We start from the raw sequence: 27,133 nt of genomic DNA, 5'->3' as shown, positions 1-27,133 counted from the left end.
TGATTGATTTGGGACACATAAGGAGGTGCCGTGCAGCCCCCTGGACCCCAAAACTGGTCTCAGTAGGCCTGAGAATGTAATATTATATAATGTTAGCTTTATAAGGACCCTCCTAATGGTGATCACTTTGTATGGAGCTACATGAAATAAAGAATACATAACTGCGGAGTGCAGAAGAGTGGGAATGAACGGCATGGACACAAATGAAAGCAGCAAAACTACTTAGAGGAAGCCATCTGCCTTACAAGCGTTTTATTGGTTTGAACGCAAGAAAGTAAAGTTGATTTTTTTGTTTCAGTGTTGGGTGGTATTTTTCCATATCTAACACTGAACACTGTACAGCCTCAGGATATGTATATGAGTAAGAGAGAAGCGGGGCCGCTGCCAGTGGAGCTGGACAAACAAAGCCAACATGGCTACACTTCCCATTGCTCTCTTTTTTATCTCCCTCTGCCTTGCTTGGCATGAGTCAGAGGTATGAAGCTGGCCGAGCCACCGTCCTCCATCGTTTTCATCTCTTTAGTATGAGTGTGTGTGTGTGTGTGAATGAATTGCCCACCTCCTTGTGTTTCTTAACATTGGTGGTGGGGGCATCTTGAAGATCATTATACAGTAGCTAACATTGTGTGGGCCAGCTGTGAGTGGGCACAGCCATAAACTAGCTAGAAAAGAACTAGGAAAACAGAAACGAATGTAAAAAAGAAATTAAAGAGCACACATTATTGTATGAGGAAATATTTTGGTTTTTTTTTTTTTGATCAAATTTTTATTGACAAAATGAAAAAGGAACACAGCAAAAGAAAACCAACAATAACTGATTTTTGGGTTATATAACAACAAAAGACAAAACACCCCCACACCACACCGGTGCCCACCCAGCCCACCTGAGATGGTTATTTAAACAAAAACACAATGAGAGTGAAAAAAAAGAGTCCAAATGCACTATTTACATTTAAAAGAGTGTATGCACAGTGCATGTGTTCATTTATCACTACCGTTATACTAATTATATACTGACAGGAGACCCTGCTGTAGACGCTGGACCACCTCACTAACAGGAAAACACTTCTGTGCTCAGTTCAATAGAATGTAAAGCTTTGCTTTGTTTTTTCTTTGTACTTTTAGTTTTTCTTTGTTTTTCTTGAACTGTTTTTAAAGTATATTGTTGTAACAGTTATGATATTATTATCATCTTTTTGCTTGAGTAGTACAATGTGGTGATTTTGTTCTGCTTTTTGAAAATATAAATAAAGATTAAAAAAAAGTAAATAAACCTTTGTGTTATCATTAAATCTGGATAATTATGCTGTATTTTTATTAAATATAATTTAGCAGTATTTATAGTGCTTTTCATATCTATCTATCTATCTATCTATCTATCTATCTATCTATCTATCTATCTATCTATCTATCTATCTGTTATCCTGCCTACTACTAAACTATCTATCTATCTATCTATCTATCTATCTATCTAATCCTGCCTACTACACTAAACTATCTATCTATCTATCTATCTATCTATCTATCTATCTATCTTATCCTGCCTACTACACTAAACTATCTATCTATCTATCTATCTATCTATCTATCTATCTATCTATCTATCTATCTATCTATCTATCTATCTTATCCTGCCTACTACACTAAACTATCTATCTATCTATCTATTATATAGTGCCTTTCATAGGTGTTTACAGCTCTCTGTGAGATTCTAAGTAAGTCTCATATCCCGTTGTGTTCCAGGTGTAATCAGCTCGATTTTATCCAAATCCTGTAAGTCATCTTGGATGAAGATGTCAACTGAATGTACAATAATAATTCTGTATTGTGTCTGTATGTGTTTTTTAAATATTTAACAATATAAAAAGACAATCAACCACACACTCAGATTCATCTGGGATGAGAGGAGTTTCTCAATTGTTACATTAATTTGAAGAGCTCAGCTGTTAATGGGCAGCACACTAAGTTTCCAACATTAGAGTTTTGGCTCGGCGCTCGATGATTTACTAAGAACTCCAACAGCAGATGCACAAGGTCTTTTTTTTTTCTTTCTTTACTTCCCTGCATAAGCACGGCCAGTAACGGGCTAAAGAGAAAATCTGCTTGATTTGTGGCGAGGACTCAAACAGAGCCCAGTGCACATGTGGCAGCAGGGACCAGTCCAGAAGTCTTCTCAGTGGGCCCAGGACGGGGGCCAAAATCCATGTGAACTCTTCTGTGGATGGCAGCTTAATGAGTAATGTGTGACAACGACTCCCAGGCGAGAGGCTCAGCTGTCTTGACTTGCACAGAAAACCAAAGGGCACATTTTTAGTCTGAGCAAACTGCCAGTCTCCAGGTGCAAAAATCTGGAGAGAGTGCCCGTGCCAAGTCACACCATGTGCATGGGGTTGGTGTTACATTTCTTCTTGATGCTGGCCGGTGTGTCTTTGTCTTGACAGATAACTGAGCTTGGCTTCCCAATAATGCAAATGATCTAAAGAGTCAGGATGGGAGAAGGTGGTGTAAGGTGGTGGCAGGGGACAGTGTGGCTAGACAGCATCGACTGGTGGTAGGCAGCTCTGCACTCAACACAATAATCCTGAAGCTCCACCACTCAAAACTCACCCAGCTTCCCATCCCTAGCTCCACCTGCCAATGTATCACCACCTTCCTGACCAATAGGAAACAGCAGGTGAAACTGGGAGAACTTACATTTGGAACAAGAGTGCCCCCCAGGGATGTGTGCTCTCCCCTCTGCTCCTCTCTCTCTACACTAACGACTGCAACTCTGAGGACCCCTCTGTCAAACTTATCAAATATATGGATGACACAACCATCTCTGGGCTCCTCAGGAGTGGTGAAGAGTCTGCAGACAGATGGGAGGCTGAGCAGCAGCCCTTTGGTGTAGTCAGAACAATCTGGAGCTAAAAACTGTGGAGGTGACAGTGGACTTTACGAGAGGTCCCACAATATTATCCCCCCTCTCCAGCTGTGGAAACCTTCACATTTCTGTGATCTTCATAATCTTGAAATGGGTGGCCAATGTAGGATCTATCATGAAAAAAGAGAACAACAGTAAATGGACTTCCTACTATAACTGTGGATGTTCAACCTTCCACAGGAGCTGCTGATATTGTTCTACACAGCAGTCAGTGAGTCTGTTCTCAGCTCCTCCATAACAGTTCGGATCGGAGACTAAATATGACAACAACAGGCTACCACGAAAATATCATTGGTGCCAGTCTGCCCACCTTACAGGTCCTGTACTATTCCAGAGTCATGAAACGGGCTGGAAAAATCATCAGCGACCCCTCACATCCAGACCACAACCTTTATGAACGTCTTCCATCAGCCAGGCATTATAGATTAATAGACACCAAAACAAGCAGATATGAGAACAGGTTCTACCCACGGGCCATCAGGCTCACAAATGGTTAATTCAGTGTACAGTACTCCCTCCTCGATCGCGGGGGTTGCGTTCCAGACCCCCCCGCGATTGGTGAAAATCCGCGAAGTAGAAAGTATATGTTTCTATGGTTATTTTTATATATTTTAAGTCCTTATAAACTCTCCCACACTGTTTATAAATATTCCCCGCAGAGTTATACAGCATAATCCCTTTGTATTCTCTTAGATATTAGGTAAGATTCATTGAAATTATGTATATAAACACACTGTTTATATACAGTAAAACCTAAATATTATTTTAAAGATATTGAGTGTCTCCGATATCACATATGTTACAGCCATTACGATAGACAGGCCACCAGCAATAAATACGTACAATGCAATAAAAATAGTATACAGTAAATGTGTGTGTACAGTGACACTAAACGTACGTACATGTACTAAGTACTGTAAGTAGAAAATTAATTATAGTTACTCACCAACAATGACACGATGACTTGTCCGATAACAATGAGTTTTATTTTACTGCACAACAAAGGAGAGCGTTACAGCTGTACTAAAGGAGCCACTTCAGGTGATTGTGTAGCACTGCCATTGTTCTTCGTCAATCCAAACCCCTAAAGCAGATTCCATCCAGACCTCTGCCTTATTACATCCACTTACAACTCGTTTTTCACCCTGGTTGATAGGACACTGCGGCCGTAGATCTTATATTCCTTTCCTACTTCTAAAATAAAAAGAATCGTAGCCTTCAACAAATCCAAAACGTTTACCTTTTCGGCAATCGTTAACATCTTCCGTTTGCGCTTGAGCACGGCCCCTGAAGCAGCAGCAGATCATTTTGGAGCCATAATGAAGGGCTTGACTATGCACAAAGATAAACACAAAAGAGCACAACTCTTTACACAGAGAAACACGTTGATGCTGAATGAGCGAGACGAGACTTCCTGGTTAACACTGCATTCAGCACGCAGGAACTCAACTGTGTGCTCTGATTGGTTAGCTTCTCAGTCAGGAGAACTTAACTGCGTGCTCTGATTGGTTAGCTTCTCAGTCATCTGCCAATAGCGTCCCTTGTATGAAATCAACTGGGCAAACCAACTGAGGAAGCATGTACAGGAAGTAAAAGACACATTGTCCAGAACCATGAAGCAGCGAAAATCTGCGTTATATGTTTAGTTATGCTTTCATATAAAATCCGCGATAGAGCGAAACCGCGAAAGTCAAAGCGCGATATAGCGAGGGATTACTGTAATCAGGCTGGGCACAACACTCACCCCCCACACACACTCTACACTTTTTATGCATACATACATAAATATATATGCTGTATATACTAGGGGGCTTCTGTCCCTGCTCGCTTCACTCGCCAACTTCTCCCGGCCTGCGCTAAATGCCAGCTACTTCACGTCTCTGCCGCTCAAGTTGTCTCATCTTGTCCAAGAATTTTTTTATTATAATATAATATATATATATATATATATATATATATATATATATATATATATATATATATATATATATATATATAAACTGTTCAAAAAATTAAAGGAACACTTTGAAAACACATCAGATCTCAATGGGAAAAAAAAAATCCTCCTGGATATCTATACTGATATAGACTGGGTAATGTGTTAGGAGCGAAAGGATGCCACATCGTTTGATGGAAATGAAAATGATCAACCTACAGAGCCCTGAATTCAAAGGCGCCCCAAAAATCAGAGTGAAAAAATGATGTGGCAGGCTAGTCCATTTTGCCAAAATTGAATTGCAGCAACTCCAAATTGTACGCAGCACTTTGTATGGCCCCTGTGTTCTTGTATACATGCCTGACAACATCGGTGCATGCTTCTAATGAGATGACAGATGGTGTTGTGGGGGTTCTCCTCCCAGATCTGGACCAGGGCATCACTGAGCTCCTGGACAGTCTGAGGTGCAACCTGGTGGCATTGGATGGACCAAAACATAATGTCCCAGAGGTGTTCTATTGGATTTAGGCCAGGAAAGTGTGGTGGCCAGTCAATGGTATCAATTCCTTCATCCTCCAGGAACTGCCTGCATACTCTCACCACATGAGGCCAGGAATTGTCGTGCACCAGGAGCCACTGTACCAGCATAGGGTCTGACAATGGGTCCAAGGATTTCATCCTGATACCTAATGGCAGCCAAGGTGCCTTTGTCAAGCCTGTAGCGGTCTGTGTGACCCTCCATGGATATGCCTCCCCAGACAATCATTAACCCACCACCAAACTGCTCATGCTGAATGATGTTACAGGCAGCATAATGTTCTCCATGGCTTCTCCAGAGCCTTTCACTTCTGTCACGTGCTCAGGATGAACCTGCTCTCATCTGTAAAAAGCACAGGGCACCAGTGGTGCATCTGCCAATTCTGGTATTCTATGGCGAATGCCAATCGAGCTGCATGCTGCTGGGCAGTGAGCTCAGGGCCCATTAGAGGACATGGGGCTCTTGGGTCACCCTCATGAAGTCTTTCTGGTTGTTTGGTCAGAGACATTCACACCAGTGGCCTGCTGGAGGTCATTTTGTAGGGCTCTGGCAGTGCTCATCCTGTTCCTCCTTGCCCAAAGGAGCAGATACTGGTCCTGCTGATGGGTTATGGACCTTCTATGGCCCTCTCAAGCTCTCCTAGAGTAACTGCTTGTCTCCTAGAATCTCCTCCATGCCATTGAGACTGTGCAGGGAGACACAGCAAACCTTCTGGCAATGACACATATTGATGTGCCATCCTGGAGAAGTTGGACTGTATATATATATACAGGGTGACACAGAAAAACCCAATAAAAATAGAAGAAATCCAACAAAAAAAATGTATTGACAGCAATTGAACCACTACAACTAGCCTTTTAAGAGACAGTATTCCAAATTATCAATGTCTGAAAATTACGTGCTGTAGATGGCGTCCTCCTGTACGTATGCATTCTTCCAATCTGCTGTTGAGGTTCCCCATTGATCGCTGCAACATCTCAGCTGGGATACCACGAATTTGGTCTTGAATTCTTTGTTTCAATTCATTCAGTGTCCTTGGCCGAGTCGTGTAGACCCGACTCTTAAGGTATCCCCACAAGAAAAAAACACAAACTGACAAATCCGGTGATCTTGAGGGCCAGGGAATGTCACCGAATCTTGAAATGACACGGTTACCGAACAATTCTCGCACAGCTGCCATTGATTGCCTTGCAATTGATTACTAAATGGCGAGATTATTTACAGCTCAAGGTCCCTGTTCAGCAGTGCTGCCAATTATACATGGCTGCCACTACGCATTTCAAAAGTTCCCGTTTTTCTGTATGTATATACACTCACCTAAAGGATTATTAGGACCACCATACTAATACGGTGTTTGACCCCCTTTCGCCTTCAGAACTGCCTTAATTCTATGTGGCATTGATTCAACAAGGTGCTGAAAGCATTCTTTACAAATGTTGGCCCATATTGATAGGATAGCATCTTGCTGTTGATGGAGATTTGTGGGATACACATCCAGGGCACAAAGCTCCCGTTCCACCACATCTCAAAGATGCTCTATTGGGTTGAGATCTGGTGACTGTGGGGGCCATTTTAGTACAGTGAACTCATTGTCATGTTCAAGAAACCAATTTGAAATGATTCGAGCTTTGTGACATGGTGCATTATCCTGCTGGAAGTAGCCATCAGAGGATGGGTAGATGGTGGTCATGAAGGGATGGACATGGTCAGAAACAATGCTCAGGTAGCCCGTGGCATTTAAACGATGCCCAATTGGCACTAAGGGGCCTAAAGTGTGCCAAGAAAACATCCCCACACCATTACACCACCACCACCAGCCTGCACAGTGGTAACAAGGCATGATGGATCCATGTTCTCATTCTGTTTACTCCAAATTCTGACTCTACCATTTGAATGTCTCAACAGAAATCGAGACTCATCAGACCAGGCAACATTTTTCCAGTCTTCAACTGTCCAATTTTGGTGAGCTCGTGCAAATTGTAGCCTCTTTTTCCTATTTGTAGTGGAGATGAGTGGTACCCGGTGGGGTCTTCTGCTGTTGTAGCCCATCCGCCTCAAGGTTGTGCGTGTTGTGGCTTCACAAATGCTTTGCTGCATACCTCGGTTGTAACGAGTGGTTATTTCAGTCAAAGTTGCTCTTCTATCAGCTTGAATCAGTCGGCCCATTCATTCTCCTCTGACCTCTAGCATCAACATGGCATTTTTGCACACAGGACTGCCGCATACTGGATGTTTTTCCCTTTTCACACCATTCTTTGTAAACCCTAGAAATGGTTGTGCGTGAAAATCCCAGTAACTGAGCAGATTGTGAAATACTCAGACCGGCCCGTCTGGCACCAACAACCATGCCACGCTCAAAATTGCTTAAATCACCTTTCTTTCCCATTCTGACATTCAGTTTGGAGTTCAGGAGATTGTCTTGACCAGGACCACACCCTAAATGCATTGAAGCAACTGCCATGTGATTGGTTGATTAGATAATTGCATTAATGAGAAATTGAACAGGTGTTCCTAATAATCCTTTAGGTGAGTGTATATATAGATATATAAAATCCAACATCTGTCTGTCTGTCTGTCTGCTCTTCACAAGAGAACTACTTAACAGATTTAGATCGGGTTGTTTTTCTATAATTTGTATGAACATTGCATTTGGTTTGGTGGCTTCTCTCATTGCGCTAAGTATCATAGTCCACTTGCAGCATTGATTTATTCATGCTAATCCGAGAGAAATGCTGAGAGCTGAGGGCAGAGGGGAGTGGGAGGTGGGCATGGCCCTCCTCATTCACATACCAGCCTCCATTCAAGTCGGTTTAGCTCTCTCCATGTGTTAGAGTGTACCTTCCCTCCGCTTAACTAGCGATACCAGAATGTTCAGCAGACATTGACATCTACAGATTCTTCCTTCCTTTCCAAACTCCCCTTGGTGAGTGTCACCCTACTCTTCTCCCAAGTCTCCGAGGTGAAGTGGTGGGCTCCTTTTTATCCCAGACCTGGGAGTACTAGTCAGGACATAGCCTGAAGGAAGCACTTCCCAAGTAGGGATGCTCCTTTCCTGCAGTTCCCCCTAGTGGCACCCCTGAAACCCTGCAGGGTTGCCCAATGGGACTACCACTTCTAGTATGTACTGCTGGCATGTGCATGGGAAGCAGTGCCACCAAGTATATCAGGGTAGCATATAGTCTTAGAAGGCTTTCCATCCAGGACCCTCCATTATACTGCCCTCCAAACTGGGTTTTCTGTCTAGGGATGCCAGTCCGTCTATTCTAACATGCCACGCCAGCCTCCTCTTTAAGACAGGTAATGGAGTTCACCCTGGCCTGGATGCCAGTCCAATCTTTCTCCACCTTCAGAGTGCAGATGGTGTCACCCATCATGAGGCCACCTCAGCCCCCAAATCAGGAACACAGGGCGTAACTATTGCTGTGAATGTGCAAGCAGGAAGTGTGATGATACCATACAGAGCCGTGTGGAAGGAACGGAGGAATTTCAAGGCTGTGCTGGAGGGCGGCCAAGGAAAGTGTGAGCAGCCTCAACTGCAGACTAACCGCAAGGGAAAAATATTTCTTACTTTTCGCCCCCTAAAACACTAGAAAAAAAACAAAATCTTTTTGTATTAAAGAGTTTTGCATTTCACAAAACACATTTTAAGGACAACATGTACAAAATTATGCCAAAACGAAACTTGACATACACCTGAACACATGCTCCCCTCCCAGAGTCACATGCATCAACAGCCATTGGGGTCAAACGAATGTCCTTCTTGCTCAGCTTGTTAAGCTTCACGCTTCCTGTTTCATTTTGTGTCCCTCTAGAGGACTTTGCAGTCAATGGGCCGTCAGTGGAGAGAGTGGGATTGAAAACAGGGGAAGCGTGTAAAGAAGCGCCATCAAGACAGAGCATTAGCAATCCAGCAGATGTAAGGAATGGTCATTTAGCTTAATTAGGAGAGCAGCAGACAGAGTCGTGTGGTGGTTAAGGCTTTGGACCGCAAACCCTGAGGCTGTGGGTTTAGATCCTGCCTATGACACTGTGTGACCCCGAAGATGTCACTTCACCTGCATGTGATCCAATTGGAAATACAAAAAAATAAAATAAAGAAATGTAACTGATTGTGTCCCAATTGTTATAAGTTACCTTGGCATCTGCCAGACTGGTGAATATCGTGCAGCAACAGTGTGGTCAGATATTGTGTTGGCACTGGCATTGTCACTAAAATGTGGAAGTGTAAAAGAAGTTTGCTGTCTCCTCCAAGATACAATACAATACAATTTATTTTTTGTATACAGTGATCCCCCGTTATATCGCGGTTCAGCTATCGCGCCCCTGCTATATCGTGGATTTTCCTGCGGAACATATCTAATTTTCTATCATGGAAATCTGAGGTTTTATAATTTATATCATTTTAATGGGTTTTTGACAACTTTTTACGTTGAAATAAGCATTTTTCCTATGATAAAATATTAATAACAATGTATTACTGTAATTATAACATATATATATACCTGTACCATACATAAATAAAAATGGAGTAAAAATTCGATAAGTACATTACATCCTACCTGTAGTGTACTTTGCAGCCAATTCATAACAAAGCATACGGTTTTCAGCAGTCACTACGTGTGCTAGACAAAAGTTTGTTAGAACAATATTATAATTTATAATAACTAACGTATATGTAATATTTAAGCAATACATTAGTAAATCATAAAATATAGACAGAGTTGCAGTTCATAACGAAATGTACATATGCTTTTAATTTGATAGATAGATAGATAGATAAATAGATAGATAGATAGATAGATAGATAGATAGATAGATAGATAGATAGATAGATAGATGTGAAAGGCACTATATAATAGACAGATAGATTGGAAGACACTATATGATAGATAGATAAAAGACACTATACAATAAATAGATAGATGTGAAAGGCACAATATGATAGATAGATAGATAGATAGATAGATAGATAGATAGATAGATAGATAGATAGATAGATAGATAGATATGATAGGCACTATATAGATAGATAGATAGATAGATAGATAGATAGATAGATAGATAGATAGATAGATGTGAAAGGCACTATATGATAGATAGATAGATAGATAGATAGATAGATAGATAGATAGATAGATAGATAGATAGATAGATAGATAGATAGATAGATAGATAGATATGATAGATATATAGATAGATAGATAGATAGATAGATAGATAGATAGATAGATAGATAGATAGATAGATAGATAGATAGATGTGAAGGCACTATATGATAGATAGATAGATAGATAGATAGATAGATAGATAGATAGATAGATAGATAGATAGATACTTTATTAATCCCAAGGGGGAATTCACATACTCCAGTAGCAGCATACTGATTTAGAACAATATTAAATTAAAGAGTGATAACAATGCAGGTATAACAGACAATAACTTTGTATAATGTTAACGTTTACCCCAGGTGGAACTGAAGAGTCGCATAGTGTGGGGTCTCCTCAGTCTGTCAGTGGAGCAGGACGGTGACAGCAGTCTGTCACTGAAGCTGCTCCTCTGTCTGGAGATGATCCTGTTCAGTGGATGCAGTGGATTCTCCATGATTGACAGGAGTCTGCTCAGCGCCCGTCGCTCTGCCACGGATGTCAAACTGTGCCTTCCTCACCAGTTTGTCCAGGCGTGAGGCGTCCTCCTTCTTTATGCTGCCTCCCCAGCACACCACCGCGTAGAAGAGGGCGCTCGCCACAACCGTCTGATAGAACCTCCAATAATTAACATATCTGTTTATCTGTGTTTAAAGGTAGGTAGTTCACATCCATCCACTCCTTTAATTCACTAACACGACTAATTAAAGATAACTTTGGAGAAATTCTTTTGATCTAAGAGAAAAGTATAACTGGGTGTCATCTGCAAACATTATGTTTTCTAATGAGAGATCCCAGTGGAAGCATGTAAAGTGAAGACAGTAAAGGTCCCAGTACCGAGCCCTGCGGGACACCATATTGAACTACTGTGTATAATGATGGAGTGCTGTCAGCACATAAGCTTTATCAAGCAAGGATCCTTAATCTGAATTGATTAAGTTACTTGTGTTCTGCCCACCATGGACGTGACCCAGCTTCATTTTGATACTGTTAGGTCGCTTTCCAGTCACCCATACCAGCTTGCTATGTGATATTCATTTTTAAATTCCACTCCTCCAAGTTAAACTTCACGCTCACCTCAGCCTGTTCCGTTTTGCATTCAGCTGCTCGTCTGGTATATCAGCACAATGACAGAGGCGTCCAGATCTGCAGAAACGTTTCCCCCTCACCTCCATCATTTCCAGCTTTGTCTCTTTTGTTAGACAGTGGATTAGTGGAGGATTAGGTGGTCTCCACAGCACTTACAGAGTTTCACGGACATTAATGCGAATACGACAGCATGATTACTTGATTAAAAAAAGGAAATAAATTTGCGAGAGAATACGGTAATGCAGCACTTCATATAAAAGCTGAACATTAAAGTGTGAATTGTTACACGAGTCTAGTGTGTTTGATTGGCTGCTGCTCTACAAAGCAAAATCTCCAGTGTTAAATGGACATTGTAAATGTATGTATGTATGTGTCCACTCTTTCCATATACTGTACATTCTTTTAAGTGCTGCTTTAACAAACAAGAGTTAATTTGCTGTGTAGATTAAATTAGATTTGATTGACTTTATTATTCTCATGGGGATATTTAAAGGCATACAGCATCAGAAACATAAAAAATAAGGATATAGGCATATAGGACAAAAAATGCAGCCAATCAATCAATCAGGTAGTGACTCGTTCACAAATCAAATACACAAGAAACATTAAGCTGATTTGTGAGTAGATATTTGTTCACAAATCAAATTAGTGAGAATCTTCATAACTGATTACTGGGTGGTTATTTGCTCACGGTTTGGGGTTTGGTGTGTTGGATCGTTCCCTAGTGGTCACACACTTTAGGCCGCAATGTGGTGTATAGAAGGTATGACAATAACGCTACTTGACTTGACTTCACAAGGAGGAAAAGTAAACTGGGACAATGGTGGATGCCATCATGAAAATTTCCTTAAATCCCCTCCAGGAGGCGATCTCTAGATAAAGGTAATTCAGAGAGCTAGAGAGAAAGAGAGAGAGAGACCCCTTTCCAGGTAGGTGTCCCCTTTCCATCACATGTCATCAGCATGTCAAAGTGCTGGTGATAATTTCCCTCTGCCCCCTCAGAAAAAAAAAAAAATCTCAAAAGAAAAATTAAATATCTGAAATGTAATCAGTGCCCCACAAAAAACTCTAATTTCTTCTTTTTTTTGTGTGCTCTGATTATTGTTCACCACAGCTGATCATCTTTCTGTCCTCTACATCTTGCTCTGTTACACCCATCACCTGACTGTCCCCTCTCACCACATCCATAAACCTTCTCTTAGGCCTTCCTCTGTTCCTCTTCCCTAGCTGCTCCATCCTTAGTATCCTTTTCCCAATATACCCAGCATCTCTCCTCTGCACATGTCCAAGCCAACACAATCTCACCTCTTTGACTTTGTCTCCCAACCGTCCTACCTGAGCTGACCCTCTAATGTCCTCATTTCAAATCTTGTCCATCCTCATCACACCCAATGCAAATCTTAGCACCTTTAACTCTGCCACCTCCAGCTCTGTCTCCTGTGCCACCGTCTCCTGCCCATACAACATAGTTGGTCTCACTTCCATCCTGTAGTCCTTCCCTTTCACTCTTGCTGATACCCGTCTGTCACCAATCACTCCTGACACTCTTCTCCTCCCACTCCACCCTGCCTGCACTTTCTTCTTCACTTTTCTTCCACGCTCTTCATTACTCTGTACTGTTGATCCCAAGTATTTAAACTCCTCTACCTTTGCCAGCTCTAATCCCTGCATCCTCATCATTTCTCTGACCTCTTACTCATTTACACACATGTGTTCTGTTGTGATGGTCCTACTGACCTTCATTCCTCTCCTCTCTAGAGCATATCTCCATCTCTCCAGGGTCTCCTCAAATCAATCAATCAATTGCTAAATAAATAAAAATAAAGTTAACAAGTATATTAGGTGGAAACACTGAATTGCCTGACCACAGTGAGCAGAAAAACCCCCCAGCCGTGCTTCTAAGTACACCATGGTGGAATGAACCTATGGCTAAAAGTGCTCCAAGACAGAGAGAGAGCGCCTCCTGGAAGGGATGGAGGGAATTTTTCATCATGGCATCTAATGTAACCTACCTTAATAGGACATGTGATGGAAAGAGGACACCTACCTGGAAAGGGCTCTCTCTAGCTCTCTGAATTGCCTTTTTCAAGAGATCGCCTCCTGGAGGGGATGGAGGGAAATTTTCATGATGGCATCCACCATCTTCGTATCCACATCCATTGTCCCAGTTTTCTTTTCCTACTTGTGATGGCAACTCAAGTAGCATTGTTGTCATACCTTCTATATGCCACATTTCAGCATACAGTGTGAGGCCACTAGGAGGCGATCCAACACCCCAAACCCCACACCGTGAACAAATAACTACCCAATAATCAGTCTAAAGATTCTCACTAATTTGATTCATGAACAAATAACTAGTGACAAATCAGTCTAATGATTGGCGTTTATTTGATTTGTGAATGAATCCCTAACCGAGAGTCAGTCTGACAATTTTCACTAATTGGATTCGTGAACAAATCAGTATGAGTTGCACAATTCTCTCTCACTTGTGATTCTCTAACAAAGTGCCTTATTTTAATTATGCATCTTAAATATGTTATTATGTCTTATGTATGGAAACTGGATGATGGCATATGAATTATCATGTTAAATATATAATTAATTATACTGTATATAAATAATTATATATTAGTATGTAATAAATTATATATACAACTATATCAACAATTATATATATACTAGCCATGTTACCCATCAAAACAGGTAATAGAGTATTTAAATTTAACATTTGCTATCTATTGTCCTCTGTGTTCCATCAGCACTTTTCTTCTGTGTCTAAGTGTCTTCAATGGTAACCCCTCTCTTGAGCGCATTCCCATATATTCTGCTTCTCAGACTCTGTCATTAATTTTGAGGCTCCTTTCTCGCTTTTTGGTCTGGTTTTCTATTTTCTGTCTTTGAAGGTCAGTCTCTCATTGTGTGCCTGTACTCGCCCTCAAGCATCTCACACTTCCTCTTTTGTCTTGACACTAAAGCCAAACTGGCCAATCACTCCACAGCTACACTGACCAATCAGATTTCTTTAAGGGACTGGGCCTGCAGACCTTAGTGTTTCTTTATACAGTAGATTTTCTCTCCTCCTCCTTGGTTTAATACTGAAGGCAACTCTCTTAGCGTGTGCCTTTACTCCTCCCTGTGCATCTCACACTCACACTTCCTGTTTCATCATATATCATCAAAGCCAAATTGACCAATCAGATTGCTCTGAGGGACAGGACAGGTAGACCTTAGTGTTTCATTTGTCAAAGATGAGACAAGAGCCACGAAAAGATTTGGGCCGGCCACCCGTATAATGTTTCCTACCTGAAAATGGAATAAGTTTTAGTACAGACGTGTACAGGTCCGAGTCCAAAACAAAACTAAGTGGTGAGGTTGAGATGGTGGGTATTTAAACTGCAGAAGAGGAAGTGAAGTAATTATGACAGGAACCAGAAGTGACGTCATCTGGCTCAAGACCAGAAGGGATGTCATGGGGATCCTGACCAAAGGTGACATCATAGAGGCCAGGTGGATTTTCCAGTAACAGATCTAGAGTGGAAAAAGAGAAAGGATCAGTGCACCTCACCACCCCTTGGTCTGGTGTGGAATTATCTTTCTTCGAGCCCTTTAGCTGCCTCCCATGTTAACGTGTGTAACACATTATATAGTAGATTTTCTCGCCTACTTTCTGGTTTCACACTGAAGGCAACTCTCTCAGCGTGTGCCTTTACTCCTTCTTGTGCGTCTCGCACTTCATGTTTCTTTATAGATCACCAAAGCCAAACTGACCAGTCAGATTGCTCTGAGGAACTGGACACACAGACCTTAGTGCTTTATTACATAACAGATTTTCTCGCCTCCTTCCGGTTTTACACTGAAGGCAACTCTCTCAACATGTGCCTTTATTCCTCCTTGTGCATCTCGCGCTCGCACTTCCTGTTTCATCATATATCACCAAAGTCAAACTGACCAATCAGATAGTTCAGAGAAGACCCACATAGACCTTAGTGTTTTATCATATAGTAGATAATCAATTATGAATAAATTATTAAACAATGATATTATTTATACACACAAAAACATATATGGCATATCAAAATAATATAAGAATTATGAAATTATGTATTTGTGAGGTGATCAGGGGCCACCTCCAGACTTCCCATATATGCCAGACTGTAAATGAATCAAACAAATCAAATGAATCCAAAGAATCAATTCACTTAAACAGTTGGGTTCAAAAGAATTGAATCAGCAAAGTACAGGTAGTCCCCAGGTTACGGACATCCAACCTACGACTTACGAACGAGGACACAGCTGCGACACATACGCCTCAGTAACTGCCGCTCCATCATCTTCGGCCTGGGGATGCCGCAAGTGGTGGCTGGAGGGGGACGATTTCGCCGATCACGCAGTGTAGTGTCCCTCGGGCAGCTCCCAGCGGCAAGCGCTGACACGTGGTCCATAGTCGCCAGGGCCACAGCTATCACTCATGTGCAGGGCGATGGTTCGCTGCTTGCTCACTACGCCGCCGCAGCTACTGTTCCAGACTGGATGCAGGTTGGATGGAGCGGAGGGGGGTGTTTCACTGCCCACCCAGGACACATGGCTGGTAATGCTGCAAGAGGTGACCCAGTTGTGGCTGAACGGAGGCCATTGAGGGTGAACGGGGCGGCGGGTGTAGCATTGTATTGTGCCTCAGATGGCTGCCTGTTGAATTAGGGTTGGGCGATTCACTACCCGCCTTTCGCCGCACCGTGTTCATTCTCGGTGGGGGGACACTGCAGGCAGCATACTGTAGTGGAGGTGACTGTGTGGTGAGCAGGTGGCGAGCCCCCCGGTCATTCTCAATAGCAAGCCTGCTTGTACTGTTATGCACATAGCAGGAAGTTGTCTCTCGTCAGTACACCAGACGTGCCTTCCTGCTGTGACAGCGTGTACAGTGCTGTGTAGAAGAGCTCATCTTAACCTTTTGTCTTCACCCTTCAAGAATGTCTCTGAAACGCAAATCTGATGCCAGTGCTGGTGGTACAGTGAAGAAGAGAAAAACCATCACCATTGAAAATAAAGTAGAAATAATAAGAAGGTCAGAGAGAGGGGAAACTCCATCATTCATTGGCAGAGCACTTGGTTAGTCAGTCAACAATAGCATTTATTAAAATAATGGACCTGTTTCAACTTACATAAAAATTCAACTTAAGTACAAACCTACAGTCCCTATCTCGTATGTAACCCGGGGACTTCCTGTAAATTTAAATGCCCATCACTACTTCATGCAGCTAAATAATTCAAATTAGCTACCAATATTAGTTTACACGGGCAGAATAAACTACACATAGCGCAGCTTTTGATCCATTCTGTTTGTTTCTTACAATTAATAGTACAGTGGAACCTCGGTTTGCGAGTAACTTGGTTTACGAGTGTTTTGCAAGACAAGCTAAATTTTTTAATAAATTTTGACTTGATAAACGAGCGATGTCTTGCAATACGAGTAATATGGATACACTTTGTCTGCTGAGCGTCATGTGATCACAACTGAGCTGATGGTTCTTCTCTCTCTCGCTCGCGTCTCTCTCTCTCTCCTTATCTCTCTCTCTCTCTCTCTCTCCTCTCTCTCTCTCTCTCTCCTTATCTCTCTCGCTCACGTCTCTCTCTCTCTCCTTATCTTGCTCGCTTGCGCGCGCGCGTCTCTTACATCCCTCTCTCTCTCTTCCTCTCTCTCTTCTCTTGAGAGCAATCGCCTCCTATTCTCCGTCTGAGTCTGCGTGCCTCACTCATATAGTCAACATCCGTACGAGCGTATACTGTTTACTACAACATTGTGACTGTGTGTGTGTGTGCTCGCGCGCACGTGTGTGCTGTGAAGTGCGAGTCCCCATCTTCTGCCCCAAAACACGAAGCTGAGTCTCAGTACTTTAACAACACCAGCTTTATTCAGCTTGAAACAGCAACAGCTCGGTTATTTATTGTAGCAGGATCTTTATAACGTTCCTTATATCACCCATCGACGGCAGGCGCTTATAGCATGTCTGCGATCTTTTGGATACACTTATAGGGCGAACTGCTACAGTGATGGGAGACTGCAATTGCTTTGGGACGCTCTTCTGCATGTCGTCCCGTTGGGTGGAATCCCACAAGAGTTTAGAAACTCACTCACACCAGCCATGATTCTTTTTAAAGGTAAAGTGCAGGTTAATTTGTTTGATGTATTTTTAATTCATATTTTGCATTAATCATTTTTATATGAATAGTTTTTGGATGTGGAATGAAACATCTGAGTTTCCATTATTTTTTATGGGGAAATTCACTTTGATATACGAGTGCTTTGGACTGCGAGCACGTTTCCGGAACGAATTATGCTCGCAAATTGAGGTTCCACTGTATATATTTATTTATGTTTGAGTAACTAAACTCTGATGTGGGTAATACAGGTATAAACACATGTTCTTCGCATTAGCTTCAAACTCCTGTATGTCTCCGGCCCACCACTCTCGCTCAGCTTCATACTCTACCTAAATTTGTGCGATTGTGGTGTAGTGGCCGTCGGCGGCTTTCCTAACCCACAGGAGTGCACAAGAAGAGAAAAGCCGATGAAGAGGGGAGGACAGTTTCAAGAGCGGCTTGAGGCAGAAAATATGATGGTGGCGTCTTTCTCACAAAGACAAAGTGGGCAGCACTATACAACATGGCTCACGCGGACGTAACGGCTGCGCCGTTTGTTGTCTCTCAAGAGAATGGATTTTGACACAAAATACTCCGAGTGTGTGACATTGTCCCATTGTAGTCGGACGCTCTCATTGACTCACCTATGGCGAGTTCAGAGAATTTCTTTCTTTCTTTCTTTCTTTCTTTCTTTCTTTCTTTCTTTCTTTCTTTGTACAGCTACTTTATGATGACTTACAGCAAAAAAAAAAAATCACAATGAGAAGCCTATTTAAATGTCAATGTGGGTTACATAAGAACATATTTGAGTCACTATCAATTACTACTTCTTTTTATTTCAGTGTATTGTAAAGGGCTCTAAAACAGTAGACCGAGTCACATTGCCAGGCATTAATCCAAATTAGCTAGAAAAAAAAAAGACCTTAGCATATACTGTACATACTAATGCGCTATGCTGAAGGTGTCAGTGTACTCAAAGATTTGCTAATGGCACTCTGTGTCTGTATCTGAGTGCTATTAGCATAACTATGGAAAATTAAAACCATGTCATTGAGTGAGATCGCCCAGAAGAATAGCTGTCATTTGAATGAGAGTCTGCCCTCACCCTGCACGCTGATACGCTTTGGAGGCGATCAGGAAATTTAAATACATACGTACAAGTCACCGCCAGTCTGTTTTCATTTCCTGCCGCTTCGTGCAGGCGATGTTGTTTGTCAATCATAACGGAAGGGAGTCACTGCTCGTCTTTTTTTTTTTTTTTTGGAAGTAGTCGAGTAACTGAAAGCTGCCAGAGGTCAAGCTAACCTTCCACGACTCCGCTTGATTCAATCCATTTAATGCCACTGCCACTTCATACAATATGCAGATAAAGCAAAAAGCTGAGCTCAGCTATTAAATCGCTGCCACAAAACACACTGGACTGTAATGGCCTCTTTTATCATATTGGGAATGTGAGTCTTGAATCCACCTTACGGTGTAAATCGCTTTTAGGGTTTAGCCAAGCAGAATTCGCTAACCACCATACTGTGGAATGAGCTCTGTGATCACAAAATGCAGGTGTTATGATTTGGGTTTGTTTGAAATTTTTCTTCCATTGTTCTAAACTTTTTGCCAGACTTTTTTAAAAAATATGTGGAATCAACAGTACAGAGTAACAGGGATTGTGGAAGAGAGGTGAAAAGGAGAGTTCAGGCAGAGTGTCAGGAGTGATTTGTGACAGACAGATACCAGCAAGAGTGAAAGGGAAGGCCTACAGGACAGAAGTGAGACCACCTATGTTATATGGAGATGGTGGCACTGACCAGAAAGCAGGAGATAGCTGGAGGTGGCAGAGTTAAAGACGCTAATATTTGCATTGGGTGTGATGAGAATGAACAGGATTAGAAATGAGGATCAGCTCAGGTTGGGAGACAAAGTCAGAGAGGGGAGACTGACAGATGACATTAGACAGGAGTCCCAGTGGACTGTGATGTTTGCTGATTACATTGTGATCTGTAATGAGAGTGGGGATCAGGTTGAGGTGACCCCGGAGAAGTGGAGATATGTTCTAGAGAGGAGTGGAATGAAGGTCAGTAGGACCACCAAGACAGAATACATGTGTGTGAATGAGAAGGAGGTCAGTGGAATGGAGAGGATGCAGGGAGTAGAGTTGGCGAAGGTGGATGAGTTTAAATATATATAAATAATATCATTGTTTAATAATTTATTCATAATTGATTATCTACTATATGATAAAACACTAAGGTCTATGTGGGTCTTCTCTGAACTATCTGATTGGTCAGTTTGACTTTGGTGATATATGATGAAACAGGAAGTGCGAGTGCGAGATGCACAAGGAGGAATAAAGGCACATGTTGAGAGAGTTGCCTTCAGTGTAAAACCGGAAGGAGGCGAGAAAATCTGTTATGTAATAAAGCACTAAGGTCTGTGTGTCCAGTTCCTCAGAGCAATCTGACTGGTCAGTTTGGCTTTGGTGATCTATAAAGAAACATGAAGTGCGAGACGCACAAGAAGGAGTAAAGGCACACGCTGAGAGAGTTGCCTTCAGTGTGAAACCAGAAAGTAGGCGAGAAAATCTACTATATAATGTGTTACACACGTTAACATGGGAGGCAGCTAAAGGGCTCGAAGAAAGACAATTCCACACCAGACCAAGGGGTGGTGAGGTGCACTGATCCTTTCTCTTTTTCCACTCTAGATTTGTTACTGGAAAATCCACCTGGCCTCTATGATGTCACCTTTGGTCAGGATCCCCATGACACCCCTTCTGGTCTTGAGCCAGATGACGTCACTTCTGGTTCCTGTCATAATTACTTCACTTCCTCTTCTGCAGTTTAAATACCCACCATCTCAACCTCACCACTTAGTTTTGTTTTGGACTCGAACCTGTACACGTCTGTACTAAAACATATTCCATTTTCAGCTAGGAAACATTATACGGGTGGCCGGCCCAAATCTTTTCGTGGCTCTTGTCTCATCTTTGACAAATGAAACACTAAGGTCTACCTGTCCTGTCCCTCAGAGCAATCTGATTGGTCAATTTGGCTTTGATGATATATGATGAAACAGGAAGTGTGAGTGTGAGATGCACAGGGAGGAGTAAAGGCACACGCTAAGAGAGTTGCCTTCAGTATTAAACCAAGGAGGAGGAGAGAAAATCTACTGTATAAAGAAACACTAAGGTCTGCAGGCCCAGTCCCTTAAAGCAATCTGATTGGTCAGTGTAGCTGTGGAGTGATTGGCCAGTTTGGCTTTAGTGTCAAGACAAAAGAGGAAGTGTGAGATGCTTGAGGGCGAGTACAGGCACACAATGAGAGACTGACCTTCAAAGACAGAAAATAGAAAACCAGACCAAAAAGCGAGAAAGGAGCCTCAAAATTAATGACAGAGTCTGAGAAGCAGAATATATGGGAATGCGCTCAAGAGAGGGGTTACCATTGAAGACACTTAGACACAGAAGAAAAGTGCTGATGGAACACAGAGGACAATAGATAGCAAATGTTAAATTTAAATACTCTATTACCTGTTTTTGATGGGTAACGTGGCTAGTATATATATAATTGTTGATATAGTTGTATATATAATTTATTACATACTAATATATAATTATGCATATACAGCATAATTAATTATATATTTAAAATGATAATTCATATGCCATCATCCAGTTTCCATACATAAGGCATAATAACATATTTAAGATGCATAATTAAAATAAGGCACTTTGTTAGAGAATCACAAGTGAGAGAGAATTGTGCAACTCATACTGATTTGTTCACGAATCCAATTAGTGAAAATTGTCAGACTGACTCTCGGTTAGGGATTCATTCACAAATCAAATAAACGCCAATCATTAGACTGATTTGTCACTAGTTATTTGTTCATGAATCAAATTAGTGAGAATCTTTAGACTGATTATTGGGTAGTTATTTGTTCACGGTGTGGGGTTTGGGGTGTTGGATCGCCTCCTAGTGGCCTCACACTGTATGCTGAAATGTGGCATATAGAAGGTATGACAACAATGCTACTTGAGTTGCCATCACAAGTAGGAAAAGAAAACTGGGACAATGGATGTGGATGCCATCATGAAAATTTCCCTCCATCCCCTCCAGGAGGCGATCTCTTGAAAAAGGCAATTCAGAGAGCTAGAGAGAGACCCCTTTCCAGGTAGGTGTCCTCTTTCCATCACATGTCCTATTAAGGTAGGTTACATTAGATGCCATGATGAAAAATTCCCTCCATCCCTTCCAGGAGGCGCTCTCTCTCTGTCTTGGAGCACTTTTAGCCATAGGTTCATTCCACCATGGTGTACTTAGAAGCACGGCTGGGGGGGTTTCTGCTCACTGTGGTCAGGCAATTTAGTGTTTCCACCTAATATACTTGTTAACTTTATTTTTATTTATTTAGCAATTGATTAATTGATTTCAGGAGACCCTGGAGAGATGGAGATATGCTCTAGAGAGGAGAGGAATGAAGGTCAGTAGGACCACCACAACAGAACACATGTGTGTAAATGAGTGGGAGGTCAAAGGAATGATGAGGATGCAGGGATTAGAGCTGGCAAAGGTAGAGGAGTTTAAATACTTGGGATCAACAGTACAGAGTAATGAAGAGCGTGGAAGAAAAGTGAAGAAGAGAGTGCAGGCAGGGTGGAGTGGGAGGAGAAGAGTGTCAGGAGTGATTTGTGACAGACGGATATCAGCAAGAGTGAAAGGGAAGGTCTACAGGATGGTAGTGAGACCAACTGTGTTATATGGGTTGGAGACGGTGGCTGTGACCAGAAAGCAGGAGACAGAACTGGAGGTGGCAGAGTTAAAGATGTTAAGATTTGCATTGAGTGTGATGAGGATGGACAGGATTAGGAATGAGGACATTAGAGGGTCAGCTCAAGTTGGACAGTTGGGAGACAAAGTCAAAGAGGCGAGATTGTGTTGGTTTGGCCATGTGCAGAGGAGAGATGATGAGTATATTGGGAGAAGGATACTAAGGATAGAGCAGCTAGGGAAGAGGAACAGAGGAAGGCCTAAGAGGAGGTAAATGGATGTGGTGAGAGAGGACATGCAGGTGATGGGTGTGACAGAGCATGATGACGAGGACAGAAAGATATGGAACAAGATGATCTGCTGTGGGAACCCCTAACAGGAGCAGCTGAAAGGAAAAGAAGAAGCTTAGAGTTTTTTGGGGGGCACATTTACATTTTTGGATATTTAATTTTCCTTTTGAGGGGGCAGAGAGTGTAAAACCTGCTGAAATTATCACTGGCACATTGACATGCTGATGAATAAACAGTGTCCTACCTTAACAGGACATGGGGTCATCTACCTGGAAAGGGGTCTCTCTATCTCCTTGAATTGGTTTTTATGAGAGATCGCCTCCTGGAGGGAATGGAGGGAATTTGTCATGATAACATCCACCTTCCTCGTTTCCAGGGATTTAAGAAGACCTCCGAAACACTGAAGATCAACCATTTCACTATCTGGAAGATCATCCAAAACCTCAGATCAAAAGAGCTCTCTGAGACCTTCATGAAAATGGTTTTATGAGTCTGGGAAAAAATTTGGAAAGAACTACAAACAACTGGAAATCAAATATTTCACTGTTGGTAAGATCACCAAAAAACTCATATCAAAAGAGCACTCCGAGGCCTTCACAAAGATGGTTCTAGATGTCCATGAGTCTTGGAAGGGATTTAAGAAGACCTCTGAAACACTGAAGATCAACCATTTCACTATCTGGAAGATCATCCAAAACCTCAGATCAAAAGAGCTCTCTGAGACCTCCATGAAAAGAATTTTATGAGTGTGGGAAAGAATTTGGAAAGAACTAAAAACAAGTGGAAATCGACCATTTCACTGTTGGGAAGATCACCAAAAAAAACTCAGATCAAAACAGCACTCTGAGGCCTTCGCAAAGAAGGTTCTAGATGTCTATGTGTATAGGAAGGGATTTAAGAAGACTTCCAAAACACTAACTCTGTCTATCCTATATAGTGCCTTTCTATCTATCTATCTATCTATCTATCTATCTATCTATCTATCTATCTATCTATCTATCTATCTATCTATCTATCTATCTATCTATCTATCTATCTATCTATCTATCTATCTAACTTTTCACTTTACTGTAAGGTTGTCAAATTAAATCAGGGTTATGGTTAGGGTTAAGGCTACATTACACTCTGTCATAACGAGATTTTCTGATGTAATTTTCTTTCCAAAGTAAATCGAGGTTGTGATAAGTTCCTTTATGCCTTCCCCAAACCTTCTGTGTTCATTTCAAGCAGAGATGGTTTTATAATAAGCTTGTTTTATTTTTGACCTCTGAGGTTATAAGAAAGCTTTTTTTTTTCTTCTTTTGTCTAATTATGGTCGACAGTGTCATACTACTTGCTTCATAAAATATTATTAAATGACCACCTGAACAGCAATCATGCGATGTTAAGCACAAGTAATCACAGTTGCTATGGCAAGCTGTACCTCAGATTCCATGGCAGGTCTCTAAATTATCTGAAAAATAACACGCTGATAATGGTTCATTGTGAAGCTGCTGTACACTACTTCTTGATAATGCATTTTTCAAAAAGTTGAAGATAAACAATTGTCCATTATGTTCTCTCAGGCACTCATTTGCTTCACCAAACATGGACGTGAGAGAACTTAAAGAGCATTGAATAGTCTTATAGCGATATGTCTTTGACATTGCATGAACAGAAACAAAACATCAAAACAGAGGAAGGGCTGTGGTGTCAAACCTTAATTAATAGTAGAGGGTACCGGGTTAAGACAATTCCAGTGTCAACCCAAAGCATTGCCTTTCAAATGAGGTTCTAGTGACTTGTGGTCATCACAAGCAGAGTTGACAGATATCGGATGGAATTGTAGCCTAATATGTTATTAACAACAGCCCTGAAGTAGCCCAGTTGTAATGAACAATAACATCACGCCATTTGTATCAGAATACAGTCAGTATATATACAGTCATATGAAAAAGTTTGGGAACCCCTCTCAGACTGCATGATAATTGACTCTCCTTTCAACAAAAAAATGAACAGTGGTATGTCTTTCATTTCCTAGGAACATCTGAGTTCTGGGGTGTTTTCTGAGCAAAGATTTTTAATGAAGCAGTATTTAGTTGTATGAAATTAAATCAAATGTGAAAAACTGGCTGTGCAAAAATGTGGGTCCCCTTGTCATTGTGCTGATTGGCATGCCTGTCACTGCTCAATCCTGATTACTTCCAACACCAAATTGGTTGGATGAGCTCATGAAGCCTTGAACTTCATAGACAGGTGTGTCCAATCATGAGAAAAGGTATTTAATTCAGCATAATTTGCACAAAGAACATCAGTATGGCAGGGTGATGAGAAAGAAGCCCTTTCTGCACTCACGCCACAAACAGTCGCTTGTTGTATGCTGTTGGATTCATTTTGGAACAAAGTGCTTAGGACTGATGAGGCAAAAATGGAGTTATCTGGGATGATTTGAAGCAGGCTGTCCATGCTCAGCAGCCATCAAATTGGACTCAACTGGAGAGACTTTGTATGGAAGAATAGTCAGAAATACCGTCACAGGCAATAGGAGGACAGCATCAAGAGGCTGTTAGATTTGCAAAAGGAGGCTCAACTAAATATTGATGTCATATCTCTGTTGGGGTGCCCACATTTATGCACTTGTCTAATTTTGTTATGATGCATATTTTCTGTTAACCCAATAAACTTAATGTCACTGCTGAAATCCTACTGTCTCCATAAGGCATGTCAGATATTAAAAGGAAGTTGCTCCTTTGAAAGCTCAGCTAATGAGAAACAAAAATCCAAAAAATTAAGAGGGGTTTCCAAACTTTTTCATATGAGATGTTTTGATACCAGGGTATTGCTTTGCACTGGTGGGCAGGGGTAGAACTGTCTCTCTCTCCATCACTGAGGTCTCAGCTTCACGGGGCGTTTTCCTCACAGGTTGACATTGTATTTCATGTTGTATCCATCTTTCTAAGCTGGTTATACAGGGCTGGCTTGCATGATAGCAGTAGCCGGGCTTAGCGATCACAGGACATACACACACACACACACACACACACACACACACACTAGGGCCAACTTCCATCCATCCATCCATCCCGCTATATCCTAACTACAGGGTCACAGGGGTCTGCTGGAGCCAATCCCAGCCAACACAGGGCGCAAGGCAGGAAACAAACCCCGGGCAGGGCGCCAGCCCACCACAGAGGGCCAACTTGAACAATGCCAATTCACCCCCTGTGCATGTCTTTGGACTATCAGAGGAAATTCATGCAAACAAAGGAAGAACATGGAAACTCCCATGTTTCATTGAGTGCATCACTGTCCCTACCTTTGTTTAGCACAGGGGTCTCCAGTTTTGGTCCTGGAAGGCTACTGATGCTGCCGGTTTTCATTCTAACCCTTGTCTTAATTAGTGGCCACTTTTTGTGCTAATTAACTCCTTTGACTTAATTTTATTTAGCTTGCTCTTTCACAGATCCTGACATTGCTGATGATGCTGTGATCTTCGCGGAGTCAATGGAGGCTCTGATCAGGGTGCTCGAGAGACTGAGCGAGGAGTCTGAGTGTCTGGGCTTGCGAGTGTCATGGATAAAAACCAACAGCCAGGCCTTTAATGACCTCTTGGGCACGGCCATCAGCTGTGGGTCTGTCTGCAGAGAAAGTGTCGACGTCATCGTGAGGTTTACTTGCCTCGGCAGTGACATTCATGTCTCTGGTGACCCTTCCTATGAAGTCAGTAGACGGATTGGGAGAGTATGGGGGGTCATGAGGTCGCTGGAAAGCGGTGTGTGGCACTCCTGATATCCCTACAAAAGGACGAAGGTCCAAGTCTTTAGAGTCCTGGTGCTTCCTGTCTTGCAATATGGTTGAGAGAGATGGACGCTATCCAGTGACCTGAGATGAAGACTGGACTCCTTTGGTACTGTGTCTCTTTGGAGAATCCTTGGGTACTGCTGGTTTGACTTTGTGTTGCTCACAGAGTCCCGAATGTGGCACATGACCTACATTGTGAGGGAGCGTCAGATATGGCACTACGGCCAGGTGGCATGTTTCCCCAGAGTGATCCAGATCGTAAGATCTCATTGTTGGGGACCCGAGTGGCTGGACCAGGCCAAGGGGTTGCCCTCGTAACACTTGGCTGCGGCAGATAGAGGGTCATTTCCGGAGGGTGGGACTGGACTGCGTGTCTCCCTGGGGGGTTGCCAACCTGGATCCCGAGTTGTTTCATTGTGTAGTGGATGTGGCAACGCACTGTACCAGTGCTCCCCAACTTGACTTCACTTGACTTGCTCTTTAAGACTTAACTCCCTTAATTGTTTCTTTTTTCTTTAATTAGCAGCCTAAC

The sequence above is a fragment of the Polypterus senegalus genome, chromosome 16 (assembly GCF_016835505.1).
Source record: "Polypterus senegalus isolate Bchr_013 chromosome 16, ASM1683550v1, whole genome shotgun sequence".
Taxonomy (NCBI): domain Eukaryota; kingdom Metazoa; phylum Chordata; class Cladistia; order Polypteriformes; family Polypteridae; genus Polypterus; species Polypterus senegalus.
Note: the sequence above shows the minus strand (reverse complement) of the source record.